This window comes from Neopsephotus bourkii, unplaced genomic scaffold (assembly GCF_033783945.1).
Source record: "Neopsephotus bourkii isolate Nb327-2 ecotype Australia unplaced genomic scaffold, CSIRO-AGI_Nbou_v1 NB_13, whole genome shotgun sequence".
NCBI lineage: Eukaryota > Metazoa > Chordata > Aves > Psittaciformes > Psittacidae > Neopsephotus > Neopsephotus bourkii.
The window spans coordinates 218601-235222 of NW_026900530.1; the positions used below are offsets into that span (position 1 = coordinate 218601).

Consider the following 16622-nt stretch of genomic DNA (forward strand, 5'->3'; position numbering starts at 1 on the left):
AATGTGCTTAAGACATCATCTTTATTGCCATATTTGACAATTGATTCACCACAGCATAAAAGACTGGCTGAGGCAGGACAGGCTCCAGAGGTGCCCTTAACTTCCTAATTGAGCTACACTGTTGCTCTTTCCTCACACCCAAATGGGATTTATTCACTGAATGCTGTATCCTGTATGTACATACTCACCACAGGTTGCCTTTCTGTTTTAGTAAAGTTGATAATTTCACAGGAGCACTTATAGCCAAAGACACCTAAAAATCTCAGCCTAAACTGAAGTTTTCAGACATACACACTTCCAGCCCTTCCTGCCATGTTGTATAGTACAGCTTAGCTGCACTCTATAGTAAGTTTTCAGCTACAGTCTGGGGGCCATGAGGTGTTAGAAAACAAATCTCTACAAAATGTGTGACTTGGTTAATGCATTAGCCATGGTTACAAGAGTTAGTGTCTCCTTGTACAGTTGCATTTAAAAATCTGACTTTGACGATTTTTATTTCATTTTCTTTGTAACAAATACCAGACTTCAACTGCTGTCTTTCCTAGTCATGTGGGTATAAAAGTTTTCTTCCTTTTTTTTTCCCTGCCATTGAAGGATTGCCTGCCTGTTGCAGCTGACCCTCAAAGCATATGCACTGGTCACACAGTTGCCATGATTTCAGGTTGCCACTGATGCCCTTTGTCTCAGTACTTTGCAAGCTGCAGGGACAAGCCATAGAGCTGGACTTTCACCAGCCTGACTACCACCTTTGGTACAGGCAGAGCAATTAACAGGCATGCACAGAGCTAAGTATGTTCAGTTCCCTTGCTAGTTCAGACCAGCACCAGGCAGCAGTTTCTCTTCTAATTTTCTCAGCAGGTTCAATGCATTTTCAGGCCCTATAGATCTCTTCCATGAAGGAGCAGCACCAGTGATCAAATTACTGCCTTAAAGAAACATCTATTTAAATGAAAAGACTTTCAAAAGAAAGTTTTACAACAATGAAATAAATCATATGCTAGTCTGATTTTCATCAAGATCTCTAGGTCTAGGAAGAGATCTAATTCTCAGCCTTCTTCAGCATGTCACCCTGTTGTCAGCCTGTCCCTCCCTGCAACTTCTGGCGACAATCTTCTTTAATCCTGAGAAACCAACTGGAGTTTGCTTTATCTCCAAGCCCTTGCTCTGGCAAGAAGATCTGTATCATTTTGGATCCATGAGTCACATCCCTCAAAGCTATTTGTTTATTCCTCTCACTGTCTTCCTCAAGGATGACTGAGGCCTGTATCACAAAGAATTGCGTGGCTTCCTCACTTCTTATCAGAAGGAGCAAATGTTAGAACAATGTGCACATAGATGGAGTTCTGACAACGCACTTATATATTGCTTCACCTGCAACCTCCAGGTCATTTACAGCAGTCATGCAATTAGTTCTGCTCAGTACTGTTACAGCAGTGCACTGCACTGCTTGGAGTATCACACTCCAACTCTGTTACAAAGCAATACACTGAATTAGGTCCTCCTCTCTTACTCTGGAGTAAGAGAAAACTTACCCCTCTGCCTATTTTGACTTTGAACTGAGTGCATACATTTCACCCTTCTTTTTACCATTTTTTAAAATTACTATTTTAGGAATTTGTATGTAGTTCAGAGCTAATTTTAGCTTGATCAGAAAGTGCTCTGGGTTTGCTTGCATAAAAGGTGTGGTAGAAATGTACTACATTGCAACCTTTTCCAAATCAAATTCAACATAGTTGAAAACTAGCTATGGCAATAAAAAACACTACAGGGACAAAGCTGGCACAGAGTCTATGCTGACAGAAAATGCTTAAATAATTGTGATCTCTGTATTTTCACAGGTTAAGACAAGGGACTTCAAGAGCAATTTAAATCTGGGGCTTTGAGATATGAGCTGATCACATGCGGAAATTGGAAAGGGATTTATAAACAGTGGATAACTGAGCTGTAGCCATACAGAAAAGCACTGGTGAATCTAGGCTGTGTAATGCTCAGTAGTTGTAGGCAGAAGGATATCTTTGCTTCCCTTTTTCTCCCTGCCCTGTTGGTAATGATGCAAGGCATGAAACCAGGACATCTTGCTAACTGAATCAATATTCAGAACCACCAAGAAAAATCTTATTTTTCCATAGAACGAGGAAGCAGTGGCACTCTAAGGTCAGAGTTAGGCAGCCAGGTATACCTGGATAATTGCAAGCACTGCAGTTCCTACATGCAGTCTTCACAAACATACATTGATTCACCACAGAATGCTTCCAAAAGAAAAGGAATTCTTCAGATTTCTTAACATTTTCCCATGAGAATAGGTTTCTTTTTTCAATCCATTATGCCACTGTTACAGCCTTATTTTTATTTTCAAGAATTTTCATTGAATCACAGAATTTCTTTCTGACACAGCTCACCTTTTAGAGATATTTTCCAATTGATCTAATCTGTCCATTCTACCTAAGAACATCTTTGCCTGTTCTTTTTTTTTTTTTTAAACAAAACAGAGCAACAAAAAAACCCAACCAAGGACGTAAGGATGCATGTAAAATGTAACATCATTAACAATTCTTTAATATATACAAGTAAATCTGGCAACTTTAAATCATGTTACCTCTTTGAAACACACCACAGACTGTCTTTTCTACTTTCTACTTAGTGAATCTTCATAGGGTTTTTAATACTCTTCCTACTTTTGCCATGATCAAAGGAATTGCTCTCCGTTTGCTTGTTCCTCTGATAAGTGATAAAAGATGTCAGTGAGACTAATGAGAACTGCCTCTAGCTTCCTTCATAAAGCCCTGTAGAAAAGAAATCACAATGCATCGTCAAACCCGCTAGTCTTTTAGGAAATAAAGTGTGGAAAAATACTAGGCACAAAGACAACAGGGGGATAGGAGTGGGGGAAGAGGAGGGGAAAAAAGCTTTTACAAAAGAAACAAAAGAGGGTATTGATGAGTAAACAGAAATATTAGTCCCCTCAATAATCTGAAATGGGGTAAATCCTGAAACAACTGCATATGCAAATGTGGAGATCATTTCTTTGTGCAATAATATTTGCTTTCACACACGTACACATTGTACATGCTGAAAAGATAACAGAGCTTCCCCCTACCCCATAATACAGCAGTTAAAAATCAGAATCCAAATCCAAGTTAGGCCTTTACCCCTCAGTGCTCAGTGACGGTTTACATTACTTTTTTCAGGATCTGACAGAGTAAAACTCTTCAAAGTGAATTTTGCCCTCTAGTGCAAAGGCCTTCATTCCAGTGAGGACTGAAAGCAGTTAGCACATCTTCAGGCCCTAAAACAGTGGATGTGTTTCCATTCACTCACACTGGAAACAACTGGAATAATATCCATGGACAAAATGAAGTATGTGTGCATTGAGACCAGTCCCAAACGAGTGGCAAGATTTTAATTTGTGCTGTGAAGAGCTGCTCTGCCTTCTGAGCAAATTGCTCCTCCAATTCCTGTTTCTAATTTGATTCTGCAGATTTGGGGAACAATATCTCATCTGCAGGGGCTGCTTGTATTTCTCTAACCCAGATAGGCATCTTGCTAAGGTAGGACAGGCAGTCACAGTTTTCTGAATTAAACAGAAAACAAAGATGCATGCAAAAATCAGGCTCATTTCTTACATACTATCCTCCTAACAACAGCTCACACACACCTATCAACAACATCTCCTTCATGGCAGATGCCTAGAAAATGTGCTCTTGTTTTTCAAGACTGACAGGGACATGACTGGACGTGGTAGCACTGTGATTTTTGCTGTGAAAAACCTGTGCTATCACATGTGCTTATGGATTGCGTATTAAACCCTGTTGAGCTAGACCTCTGGGCTTCTTAGCAAGTTGTATGAATGTTTAGAACAGAACAGCCTGATAAAGAATCATGACCTTCCAAACAGAAAACTTGCTGATTTATTTTACTTATTTTTAACAAGATTTTTTTTTGTCTTGTTTTGCATTGGTACTTCTCAGTTGTTTTCCTAAAGAGAGACTGATTATTTTGGGCTGGTAACTTTCAGAACATGTTGATTTACTACTAAACATAACTATTATGTCTACATACATAGTTTTCTAATCATACACATTTATTAAGCATATTATAGAAGATAATACTTTACAAAAATGTAGATTAAAATCAGTATACATAAATACAAGTTAATGTAAGTGTCCTCAAGAGGAAAATTGTAAAGTTAAAAAAATATATTTTGCTTTTCAGACAAATTATTTTAATCAACAAAGGAAGGTTTATTAAAGTGATTTGCAATGGCTGTTTCTGACTATTATATAACTCAAGATTTTAAAATGATTAGGTCTCATCTTACACTTCATTTTTAACCGTAGGTAGTAGAAGAAAATAGGCATCCTGCTTTTTCAGACTCAGTGCTGAGTGCCAGCAAAACGGTTATATTTAATTCCAAAGGGGAAAAAAATAAATTGCTATCTTTCTAGGAAAATAACTGAAGACTACACAGTAAAAATAAATATCTCAATTTTCTCTCTGTTGACTTTAGTCACCTGATGAAGTAATTGGAACCTAGAAACAACTATTTTCTTTTCACTGCTAATGAGTAGTGACTCAGTGTCCTGATGCGAGCACCTTGCCAGCAACACGTTTTGGGATTTTTTTCCTTAAGCCTTGAATGATTTAATACATCAGAATAAATTGGACTAACTATAGGCCTAAAACTTAATTTTAAACAGTCGTACTCAGTAAAGGTTTTATTAAATTAAAATTCCAATTTATTTTTTTAAGTCATTGCTTTTTATCCATCCTGCTGTTCCTCTTCATTAAGGGAAGAATGAATCTGATGCCTCAACTCTGATCTTTCTCCTGAGGTGCGGTTTTCCCTTTATACTAATATTAAATATGAAAGGTCTATGGAACCTTAAATAAGAAAAATAAATGGACTTCTAGGCTGGGTAGGGGAGAGATTAAGCCAGGGAAGTAGCCTAGGGGAGAGTGCAGCTACATAAAAAGATAGAACCCCTGTGGCATCTTCTTTGGTCATTAGTTTCACTGGGCTGAACCACCAATAAATGCCACCCCTGAATTGGGTTTGACATCCAAGGTCACAATCACACACACTCTTAGGGCTCTGTTCTTCTTCTAAAACAGTACTATTTGTAATAACCAAAGTACAGTTACACAACACCAACCACCAAAACTCAGCAGAAGTTGCTTTTGATTCTGCCTGGGTTACCGTTAACTTGTAAGAGTCAACATGTGCACCAGTTTGCATAGGAACTCAGTTTCCTTCATGATCATATTCACTGAAAGAATCATTGATTGGGGAAGATAAGCAGCTCTGCACTCATCATTTAAAGCTCACAAATGCTGCCCTTGCAACTTTCCCTTGTAGAGCACACTTGCAGAGAAACAGTGATTCTTGTATTCAAAGCAACAGATCTTTTATGGTTTTTTTGTTTGGTTTTTTCTTCACTGTCCTTAGGGTCTGCAGGGCTGTTTCCCTCATATATTCTCACTTTTCTCTGGCTGCAATTGCTACTGTCAGTAACTTTTCCCTCTTCTTAACTATGTTATCCCAGAGGCGCTAACTCCAAGGGCTTGGCCTTGCCTTAGAGCCTTAGAGCCCACTAGCATTGAATCCATTGGACACAGGGGAAGCTTCTTGCAGAAGCCACCTATATAGTCCCCATGCTACCTCACCCTTGCCACACAAACCCAATGTCATTGTGCAAGCAGAGACCAAGAGAGTAGTCTCCTGTCTACCTTGACTATCCGTCTTCCATGGCAAAAGAAGAGCATATGGAAAACTGCAAAAAAAAAAAAATAGAGGAAAGAACAGATAAAAAAAAAGGGGATAAAGAAAGAAAAAAAAAAGAAGAAAAGTAGTCAAACAAATGTAGAGAGTTTTAAAATTATGAGTGAAGAAGGGAAAGATTTAAAAGAATAATGAAATGCCAACATAAAATTAAAATTTAACAAATAAAATGCACAAGGGAAAAAAAGAAAAATAAGAGGGTAGTTATAGAAGTAAAAAAGTAGAAAAAAAAGAAAAGAAAGACAGCTAACATAAGATGCAGATTTCGGTTACTGTGGTATGCTAGACAGAAATCCAGACTGGCTTTCTCAAAGCTGCACTTTAATGTCAGTCTTTACTTATTTTCAGCAAGAAAATCATTGCTCTTTTCATGTTGCTTTTCTTCAGAAAAAAAAAAAAAAGAAAAAAGAAAAAATCTGACTGGAAACTTTCCAATCCCCCACAAACTGTGAGGATTTTCTACTTGAAAATGAAATTTTTCAAAGGAAAATTGTATTGCAGCTCCATGTCAAAAAATTTTAGACAGCTCTAAGAACACTATGGACTTTTCTTTGTCAAAAGAAAACCAAAACATCTCCAAGATTTGCTTAGAAATTGCTTAAAGATTATAGGGAGAACTGGGAGTTTTTCCAAAGCTGGTTTTGTTATCCTCGCATAGAAAATTCAAAGGCAGATGAATGGCCACAGTTGAAGTCTGGCAGAAATTAGATCCTAGATCTCTGTACCATCTGCCTCACACATTTTTTTTTATTATTCATTCAGGTAACGTCTCCTTCCTTCAGCAATTTCTGTGAAAACCATTCTAAAAAGCTATTCCAGAAATTGTGTTAGAGAAACATCTTGCAGAACCGCTGCAGTGATACATGTATTAGTGTTTTTCCAGGGGAATCAGTTGATTTTAATTTTGTTGTATCCTCTCGGAAACATCTCAGCCAAAGCAACTTTTTATACTTGATCACTTATTGCAGTATTTCTTCCACTTAGCAGGCTTTTCAATATGTATGAAAGACTAGGGATTTACCTGTGTAATTTTAGCATATAGAGGTGGTGTGTTCAAAGAAAAATGTTTGTGGCGAGGGCTTGTAACAGGAATGTCATTGAAACGCTCATACTTGTGATAAATTCCATTTCAGGGCTGTTAGCCAGACCTCTTGTAATAAATTTAGGCTTTCCTAAACAGGAAGCCTCAGTAAAATTAATTTGAATGAATTGTAGCTGTGAATTAACATTCCCAAGTGCCCTTACGGAGACACTCACTTAAGGGTTTTAGCAGGCCACAGTGCAGTAGAGTCCAGGGATGTTTGGGATATACCTGTGATAGCACAACTTCTGCAGTATTTTTTTAACATAGTTCAGATTAGAAGACTCATACTGCATTGTCTTCAACACTTCAGTACCACTTAGGTTGTGCTTGTTTTTATCCTTGAGAGATCCAAGATAATGAAGTGGAGCAATAGTTTGGCTTAATGCTGCATGGAAATGAGGAGTAAGACTGAATTGCTGTAAAAATCATCAATACTCTCCACAAGTGCAAAACCTGGGAGATAGGATCCTTCTCTCTTAAGGCTCCCCCCAAAATGAAGACCAAAAACTCATCTGGTTTACAGCTGTCTGGACAGGCACAGGGACACATAACTACCATGGACACAGGATCTGTAAGGAGTCAGTTACAGATCCTGTAGCTGTAGATCCGCTGAATCTATGTATCATCTCCCTTGCTGGGCAGCCCCTACATCTTGCCAATTTTTAGTAGAATTTTAGAAGTGTAATGTTAGAGCTGCATGATACAGTCCTGCATCAAGTCAGAAGTGCCATGCAGAGGTGAACAACCTCTCAAATTCCATTTTCTGCTGCACTACTTATGTCATGTGTTCAATTGCTTCTCCACAATGATACCCAAACACGTTTCACAGTGTCTGCTTTCACAATACGTCTCTTAATCACCAGGCACAGTTAATAGTCCCTGTTACCTGGTTTATTACTTTGCTTTTGGGTACATAAAGAAAGATTTTATTTTTTCAGCTCCAATCCTACTTTGTAATCCAACTCACCCAGAAGAACAGGTTTGCCCTTGGTTGGCATTCTGCCATCAACAGTGTGATAACAGTGATGATACAGTGAATAATACCAATTAATGCCAAGCTTCATATTGATATATAACAATCCTGGAAATATTGCTATTTGATTAAAATTTCTTTTGACAGCTATTTGTAAGACAAGTCTATCACCTAGCTCCTAATTAATGTTTTCCATATAGATGAACTATAATTTTCTTTATGTAATAGCCGTAAGATTTACAGAAACCTAAATATCTTCCTTATCTGGTTACTTTCCTTAACCAAACTTGTAATTTCCTCATAAAATGAAGTTTGGCTGGTGTGAAGATATCTATTTTTCTTATGGCTTGTGATTGATTTTATTCTCACCATTACAATTATGTTTTTAAAGATATACTACTACATCCATTTTAGCAGCTTACTTAAACACCAAGAACATTAGAATTATTAATTTTCAGCTTAGGTAGGAACCCGATCACTTTTTAGAAGAGTTAAGAATCTTGGTAAGAGTAAAAGTGAGATTAATTTGTAGCCACCAGAGATTTTCACTGATTTATAAACAAGATTGTCTTGACAGAGTGCAAATGCATCCGAAACAAAACCCAGAAAAGGTTCTTTCACTGTGAAAGAATTATTCTCACCCATCTAACCAGCTCCCCCTTTTATCTTCACTGTGCTGGGAAACAAAAGTATACTGAATCAATCCATACATTATAACAAAGAAGCTGCACAAAGTATTATTAAATTGAAAACCCTCTGCCTTATCTTTGAAAAGCAACCCCTTTTGAAACAGGTTGAATCTTTACATAAATTGACGTATTTTCATTCACTTCACTGGATTGCTACACAAATATAAGCAGGTGCAGGTGGCAGCCCATGGTATATTTTTATTTCAGATGTTTAAATTTTAGTTTGAAACATCCTCAAAATTATTAACACTACAGAATGAAAAGATTTGATACTGTGCTGTAGAAAGCAAAGTCACAAAGCACAGAAGCCAGAGGGGTATTTATGTCAGCATTTCTTCTCAGTGTAGCATTCTGGGGTGTGCAGAACAACCACCCCCCACCCACAGAATGAGTGTGGACACAGCATTAGCTAAGGTGGGGTACTACCAGCATAAATCTGGAGATTTTAATCTGCCAGTTTGGGGGGTACAGTGACATTTAGAGCCAGTATGTTTTTCTTATCAACAGCACTTGTAACCTCATATATGAGAACAAACCTTCCCTAAAATGTTTTAAAAGTAGTTCTTAACCATTTAGTTGTGTTTAGTACTGGTCAGCTCAACAGCAAGTCTTATTGATTCCAACGTGTTGAGGACGACTCTTAGAAAGCTTTTTAAAGGGAAGGGGGTTTTCCAGTTATTAAAGCACTAGTCTCAGCTGTGAGAACTAGATTTTACTTCTCACTCTCCATCATCTTTAAAGCAAGGTAAAAGAGAATTCAGGCATTTCAAAACAGTCACTTACTGCACAGCAGCTCTAGAGAATAGAAACACATGCAGAACAGCAAGGCAAAATCCTGGTGTGCCATCTGTACCTTATACACAAATTCCTGCAGAAAAATTAATACCCTACATCTGCTAAAGAAGGGTGCTTTGAGCAATTTGGAGCAAAAAGGCCATTATAGCTTTAAGCTCACTATATAAAATAAAACATATTTTTCAAATTTATAAATAAACTTAATATGCTCAGAGAAGAGAGCAAATTATTAAATATTGGGAACAGATGGGGAAATGTCAGACCATGGCTACTTGTATTTCCTGCATTTTACAGCTGGTTTGTAAGTACAAAGCATGCAAAGCCTTAAGCCACTCAGATCAAATGATCACATTGGACCAAATGCAGTGCCCTTATTCAGGCTATTTATTCTGCATTTGATTCAAGTGTTATTTTGCCTGAAAGCTACATCTTCTTGTGCAAAGTGCTTTTACTTAAGTCACATTTTAACCGTCTCTAAGATGGCTGGGAAACTAAATCAAGTTCCCAAATTCCTTCAGACCCTTTGCCTTCTCCTGTATGTCCAGGAGAGAGGACTGTTCAAGGCCCTCCTATTCTCATCCCACATCTTTCCCTAAAGAAACTGGTAGTTTCAGCATGTCCCTTCCTCTTTTCCTTCAGTCTTTGATGTATCATAGCCTCTTCAATGTTGTCAGCCTTGGAAAATATGAAAGGCATCTTTATTTCTTTGGAGAAGAAATACAGGAGCTGTTTAGTACTAAGAACATTTTCACCTAGTTTAGGTTGTTGTAAACACAGTCCCTATAAAACAAAACAACAATAAAAAAGCCAAACAAAAACCAACAACAAAACAGAAACTAAAAACTTCCCCAAGAACAAACCACTGGTGTCATTATATTTAAAACACAAAAAGAAAAAAAATCAAAATGAGAGTTGCAGCCAAACACTATGAGTGTGTTACCTTTAACCTGAAACTCTGCCTGTGGGCCATATCATCCTAAAAACTCTTTGATACAAGATAGAAACTAATGCTAGGGGCGTATCCAGAACTGCACACAGGTACCTGCTGATTTGCCGACTCACGGGTTTTAAAAGTCTCCTAGCCTGCTCCTGGCACTTCTTGTCAGTCACTGACAGGAAGATATTCCTCTGTGAAAGGCGATTTGCACAGCAGGAGACCTGCAAAGCAGCTGCCGCAGGTACTGCAAAGAAAATATAAAAAGCAAATGATATAAAAATGAAATGAAAAAGAAGGATCGGGAGAGGGAGGGGAGGAATTCACTCTCATGAAAAATGGGGCATAGAGCAAAGAGGGCGGAAGAGAAGGCAGACATGAAAATGTCATAAAAATCATGGAGTGCATTGAATGTAACTGATGAAAGGTATTAAATGCCACACATTGAAGAGTGACTCAGATGCATGCACAGAGGCCCTGAAGTGCCTATGTGCATCACAGCTACACATGTACTAGCTGCCTGGGTGTCCTACTTGTGGCCTGGCCAGCAAGGGCAGGGGTGTCCCATGCTCTCAGTCCAGGAGCAGAGCTTGAGCCACAGCAGACCCTACTTTAAATTCTCATGGGCACAGATAAATAGCTGGTGGTTTTGGCAGGATGGTAGAGTCCTTATGCACTGCAGTCATGTCGTCTCATGCTCTGGAGAACACTTCTATGGCAAGCAGAGGGACCATTGCACATCTGCTATATTCCTCTCAGAGGCAAGCCTGAATTATTTCAAGGTACAAGAGGGAACACTTTAGCTTCAGTTTGTCATGTATGGAAAGGAGAAAATATAAATTGGTGCATTTAGTCTTTATAAAATACAAATCTAAAAGCAAACACGGGATTAATTTAGGTTTTCTGCTTTACAGAACAATGTTAGAGGTTTAGTCAGAACTTGGCTTTTCTCTCCCATTCCCAAGCCCAGTTTTTATTTTTCAGTAACGAGATATTGCTCTCTTCAGCATTTATCCTTTCACCTGCCTCTTTCTACTTCCCCAGATCTGCCATCACAAATCATTCTCCTCACACATATAAAAAAGAAACCTGAAATAGCTATTATAGCAATCATATTCTCACTCTTTCTTCCTAAAGGGTTTAAAGGTAGAAAAAGCTGGCATTGTTATGTCACTATAGAACATAAACAGAAGATGAACATGGTAAATCAAATAATAAAAGATACACAGAGAGATAAAAAGCTAAATAACCACCTTTTTATTTTCTTAAAGTTAATTTAGTGTGCAGGATTGCAAAATGCTTGCATGTTCTTGCTAATTGGGATGTTCATAGCTATGACTTATACCTGAGAACTCAGTCAAAGTGTACTTTCAGTCCCTTGCCAGCTCTTAGGAAAGCAAGTGCTGGTGTGGGACTGTTAGACAACCCAGGCTGTGTGGTTGAGGAAATTGTTTTACAGTGATGGAAAAGATGAGTAAGATAGATTTTGCATACATTTAACGCATAACTTGTAGTATATTTAAGACCTAGATACACCCTCAACATTTACAGCTTCAAATCCAAATTTCTAGCCCAGTCCAGAGCTCCAGCTTCAGAGCAGCACGCAGATTCAAAAGATAATTTTTCCAAGTTCTGCTAGAAATTTAAGAAAAGAACAAATTGCTAAGAAATAAAGGAGGAATCAGTTAATTCAAACTTGACATTTTAAAGATAAATTGGAAAGCCTGCAGAATTTGTATTCCAGGCTGTCTCCAGCAATGTGTACTAACATTATAAACCTGAGACTGTGCAGTTTCATACAACTGCAGCTGTGTGCCAGCTCTTTAAACAATTCACCTAAATGGCTATAGTTAAACTACCCTAATTTTCTAATCAGCTGGGAAAGATATTTCAGAGCAATACAGGATTAATATTGTCCAACTTGTTAAAATTAGTTATGGCCATAATTAAGAGCACACACAGGAGTAGCTGTGGGAAAATCAGACCTTTGAAAAGTGTTTTTAAAGGTAAAATTACATACTGATCCCTAGTGATAATAGGATAATGCTTCAAGTTTGCAGGCAGAACTACAGGTCTTTTGAATCATGAAAAATGAACACAGCAGAAGCTGAGAAATAAGCTACAGGTGATACTTTGCACTAAATAAGTGGCTGTAGAAAACAAAGATTACGATATAGGCAATGCTGAGCAGTTGGATTGCCTGTTAGTATGGATGAGGGTGCTAGAACTAAAATGGTACATTAAAATGAGGTTGATTGCTGAGCTCTGTGAAATGTCGTATGCTCACAATAGTCTAAAAAGGAAGCAAAAAATAACACAGAGGTGGAACACAATACCTGTTACTGGTTGTTCTGATGAAAAAAAAAAAAAAACAAACCACAACAAACCTAGGCACTCTAGGAGAGAAAGGGTCCACAGTGTTACTGAGTCAACAACCCCCAGAGTGGGATTATTTTAAAGCAGGAATTTCACTGCTGGCAGATGTATGTGCTGCACACATTTCATACCCACCCTGACTTGTGGGCTTAAAAATGTGCTCTTGTAAGTGAGTCAACTGCATTCCACAGGGAAGCAGGACTCTCACATTTCTAGCAGCATTAGAGGTTGGAGCTGACCTGGTAAACCTATTTATTGTCATAGCTGTGTACCAGAAGGCATGCATGACAATTCCCAAAGGCAGCACCACTTGGTACCTCATGGCACTATGGAAAAGCAGTTTAGGAACAAAATATGCTAGTAAGGTATCAAAAATAGAAGGAAGAATAGTAAGGCGGAGACTGAAAACTTGTGCAAGAACCTTGTCTTTGAAAAGCAGAGCGAGAGAGAGAAGATCTGAAATTCACTTTCATTTCTTCATTGACCTGCTCTTTACCTAAGTCCCAAACAAATACATACATAGGGGTGCAATAAAGTATTATGCTTTTGTGCCATAAAAGCGTAATCTTTCCATTAGAAAGAGTGCTCACCAAGTTCCCTCACTGACAAAGCCCCTTTAGAGCCGAGACTCCCCAAAGAACAGACCTTTCCAAAGCTAAATACAAGATAGAGTAGGAGGATGTTGACCTGTTTCCAGGCCAGATCCAGAGCTGCTGCACACTGACAAAGCCACTGATTAAATTGTTTGCAGCTCTTCTCTCATGGAATAAAAGAAACAGGTGATCCACTGATTGATCAGATTCAATTGAGCCACTAGAACAGCAGTCACTAACCCCAAAACATTGATTAATAGTTTAGTTTAAAGAGCAGAGTATTTTTTAACTGAGAGGAGATCAATACAAACCTGTAGAATCTTAAAGTTTCAAGAACAGATTTTTTTTTTGTTAGTCCTCTAGAATCAGACATCTACTTTCACCAGTATTAATAGTCTTCCTTTTTTAAAATCTTGAGAACAATTAGGAGATATTAGAAGATATTTGTGCCTATCAAAATCATAGGAAATATTTCTTCCTTCTGAGACAGCGATTTGCACCCAAATGTCTGTGTGACTTAGAGTTTTCCAAGATAATATAAAGCCATCTTCCTCCCCTTTTCTAAGTACATTAGTCCTCTTGTCCTTGCTTCATCTAATTTAGAAAGGCAGAGTAACATAGTGTACAGTATTACGATGAATTTAGCCAAAATATCTTTTGCCATACATTGTCAGCACAGATTATGAGGTGCACAAGAGCCTCTACGGAGCCAGTTATTCTCCATATAAGCTCAAATATTTCAGTTTTAAACACTGCTACGTTGTCATGAATCAGTATTACTGCAACAGCAAGACCAAGGCATGATTCTATAAGCTTCCTTTCTTACCAGCATATTGACTTATCCACTAGTACAGAAAATATGTTGCAGAAAGCACTTTTTGAAAAATGTTTTTCATTAGGGCTTCACTACTGGTAGGCATCTTGCTGGAAGGCGATGCAGAGATCATTGTGTCTGAAATCAGTGTTGTTGCTGAATTTATGTCTGCTTCCCTTCTTCTCCCAGGCATCTCTATTTAGATTATGTGGGAAATCCTGGCCCTCTTAATCAATGGCAAAATTCCCATTGACTTCAAGGGAGCGTGGATTTCTCCCTGTGAATGTTTGAATCAAGTCCCTTTGTTTCATTCCAGGCTAAAAAATCCTTGGAACACAATAGTTCTCTGCTCATCAGCACATTATGACAATTTTGAATGTCTTTGGAACAAGGCTCCTTTACCCTTCTGTCCCCAGTTCTGTCCTGAATATGTTGGTTAAATTGTACAGTATTTTAAACTCCAGTACTTTCAGCTCAGATAATGAAACCACTTCCTATTGATAACCTATGGGATTACTCATGCTTAACAGTTAAATATAAGTGATGAAATGTCAGGTTCATGCTTTCTATATAGCTTTTTCATTAGAGTGTATTTGATAGCCTTCTGCTGAATCAATCTACAATACTGTTGCCATTAATAACTTCTGCTATAAATTAATAGAAATCAATAAAAATAAGGAAAAAAGCAACTGTTGTGTGATAATTTATCATTCAATTGATACAAAATATCAAAAAAAAAAAAAAAAAAGAAAAAAAAAGAATATTTGAATAGACCTGAACAGTCACTTGTAAAATCAACCAGCATGAAGGCAGCAACAAGGGGCGGGGAGGCAGAATCAACACAAGAAACCACTCAGAGAGGGACCGTATCAGAAGACCCCCTACTAAGTTTCAATAATCGCATACATGTTCAACTCAAGATTACAAATGGAGTCACAGGCTGTGAAGCGCCCAGTGCCTTTGTATACAAAAATCCATGGCCATGGAGATCCACATTTCTTTCACAGGCCTTTTGAGAAATGTGTCTTTGAGGCATCTCATTTGAGCCACCCAGCCAGGAAGCATTATTTCTCTCCACTGCTACACTACATGGAAGAGTGACATATCGCCATTTATGACTTCTGCTCTCCCCTCTCTGTAGTTATCATAAAGCTCATGTTTCAAATCACAAAATAAGGTTAAAACAGTTACTTGTATGACATTCTTCCTCTGCTCTGTATTAGTCTATATAGATCATAAGTTCTTTCAAGGAGACATTGTTTAAGTCTGTCCAGAGCCCATAATACCAATAGTTCTAAGAACTTTGAGGCTTCTGCTCCTACTACCAAATCAGTGCACTATGGCAATGTTGCAAGTATGATTTAAGCCAAGAATCTGGGGGTACCTGCTTTAAAAATTAGAAACATGGTTTATTTTGCTGCTTTTGTTTGTTTGGTTTTTGTTGTTTGGTGGGTTTTTTTCCAGGTCAAAATAAGAGGACATACACACCAAAAGAGGGTATTTTTTTAAGAATGTACCTGGGTATGTCCAAACCATCCCCAATGCTGATGTTCATTCAGAAATCATAGTGGGAAGTCGCTGCCTTTGAACTTTGTCAAAGTAGGGCTCTCCCAAGTGCTTGCATTATCCTTCTTCCTCCCAAAGCACATGTTCACCAGGGCACATCCTGTGCTGAACATATTAAGTTAGGCATTTGGGACTGCTCCCAAAAAATCTCTCATCTGTTTTGAGGCTTGAAAATTCTTCTAATTTTTAAAGTAAAAATGCACTCTGAAATCAGGGAAAGAAACTGAAACAGAACACAGCTCCACTGTGCCACTCCTCAGCAGTGGACTGTCAACCACCACAACACTGCAGAACAAGCGAAAACTTGATGCTCATATAATATTGTTTCATCTCTCTTTGTGTCAGTGACCACAGGCAAGAATTGAAAGGATTTGATGGATCTTTCCCCACTACTCAGTACTGCTTTGGATGTGCCAAACAATCTGGCTCTCATTTTTAAAAGAATTCCAAGAAGAATTTTGTACAGAACAATAGCAAGTTTCTTTAACTTAGTGTTGCCACAACCAGATAGTCTATTACTTGCCTTATAACTTTTTAGTGATTTAAAGCTTCAGGTCCTTGCTTATATGTCCCATCTTTCAGTGAAAAAAAAATAAGAAAAGGATTCATTTATATCTGTCTTGCTTGCAAAGCAGAACATAAACTCCAGAAAAAAAGAGCCCAACGTGAGTCTTCTAGATCTCTTGATTAAAAGCCTCATGATTTTTGTGGCCTACTCATTTTTGATTGCTCAGGCTTACTAAAACTTTAAATTTACTCAGACTTTAGTAATACATACAAGACATAATCAGGTATTATGACTGATGAATGACCATATGACAGCTGTTAACTGTCATGTGTAGTATACTAATAGTGATACAAAATAGAAATTATATTAATGTGCTTTATTTCATACAATAGGCAAGACAGACATTCAAACAATGTCATAACCAAGTTTTCAGGCTGGTTGTAAGTTTGTCTGTGAGCAGAGAAATCTCCCACTGTGATTGCGTTTTTGTTTTGCAGGCTGCCAGGAAATA

The 16622-nt window shown here is 37.9% G+C and overlaps 1 long non-coding RNA gene across 1 annotated transcript; it reads right to left on the reverse strand.

Moving 5' to 3' along the window:
- Positions 1–2509: 2509 nt before the first annotated feature.
- Positions 2510–5626, reverse strand: LOC133220454 (uncharacterized). The gene is made up of 2 exons (XR_009727738.1): positions 5227–5626; positions 2510–2783 (listed from the first exon to the last, which is right to left on the reverse strand). It is a non-coding gene; the product is annotated as an uncharacterized LOC133220454 (long non-coding RNA).
- Positions 5627–16622: the final 10996 nt, after the last annotated feature.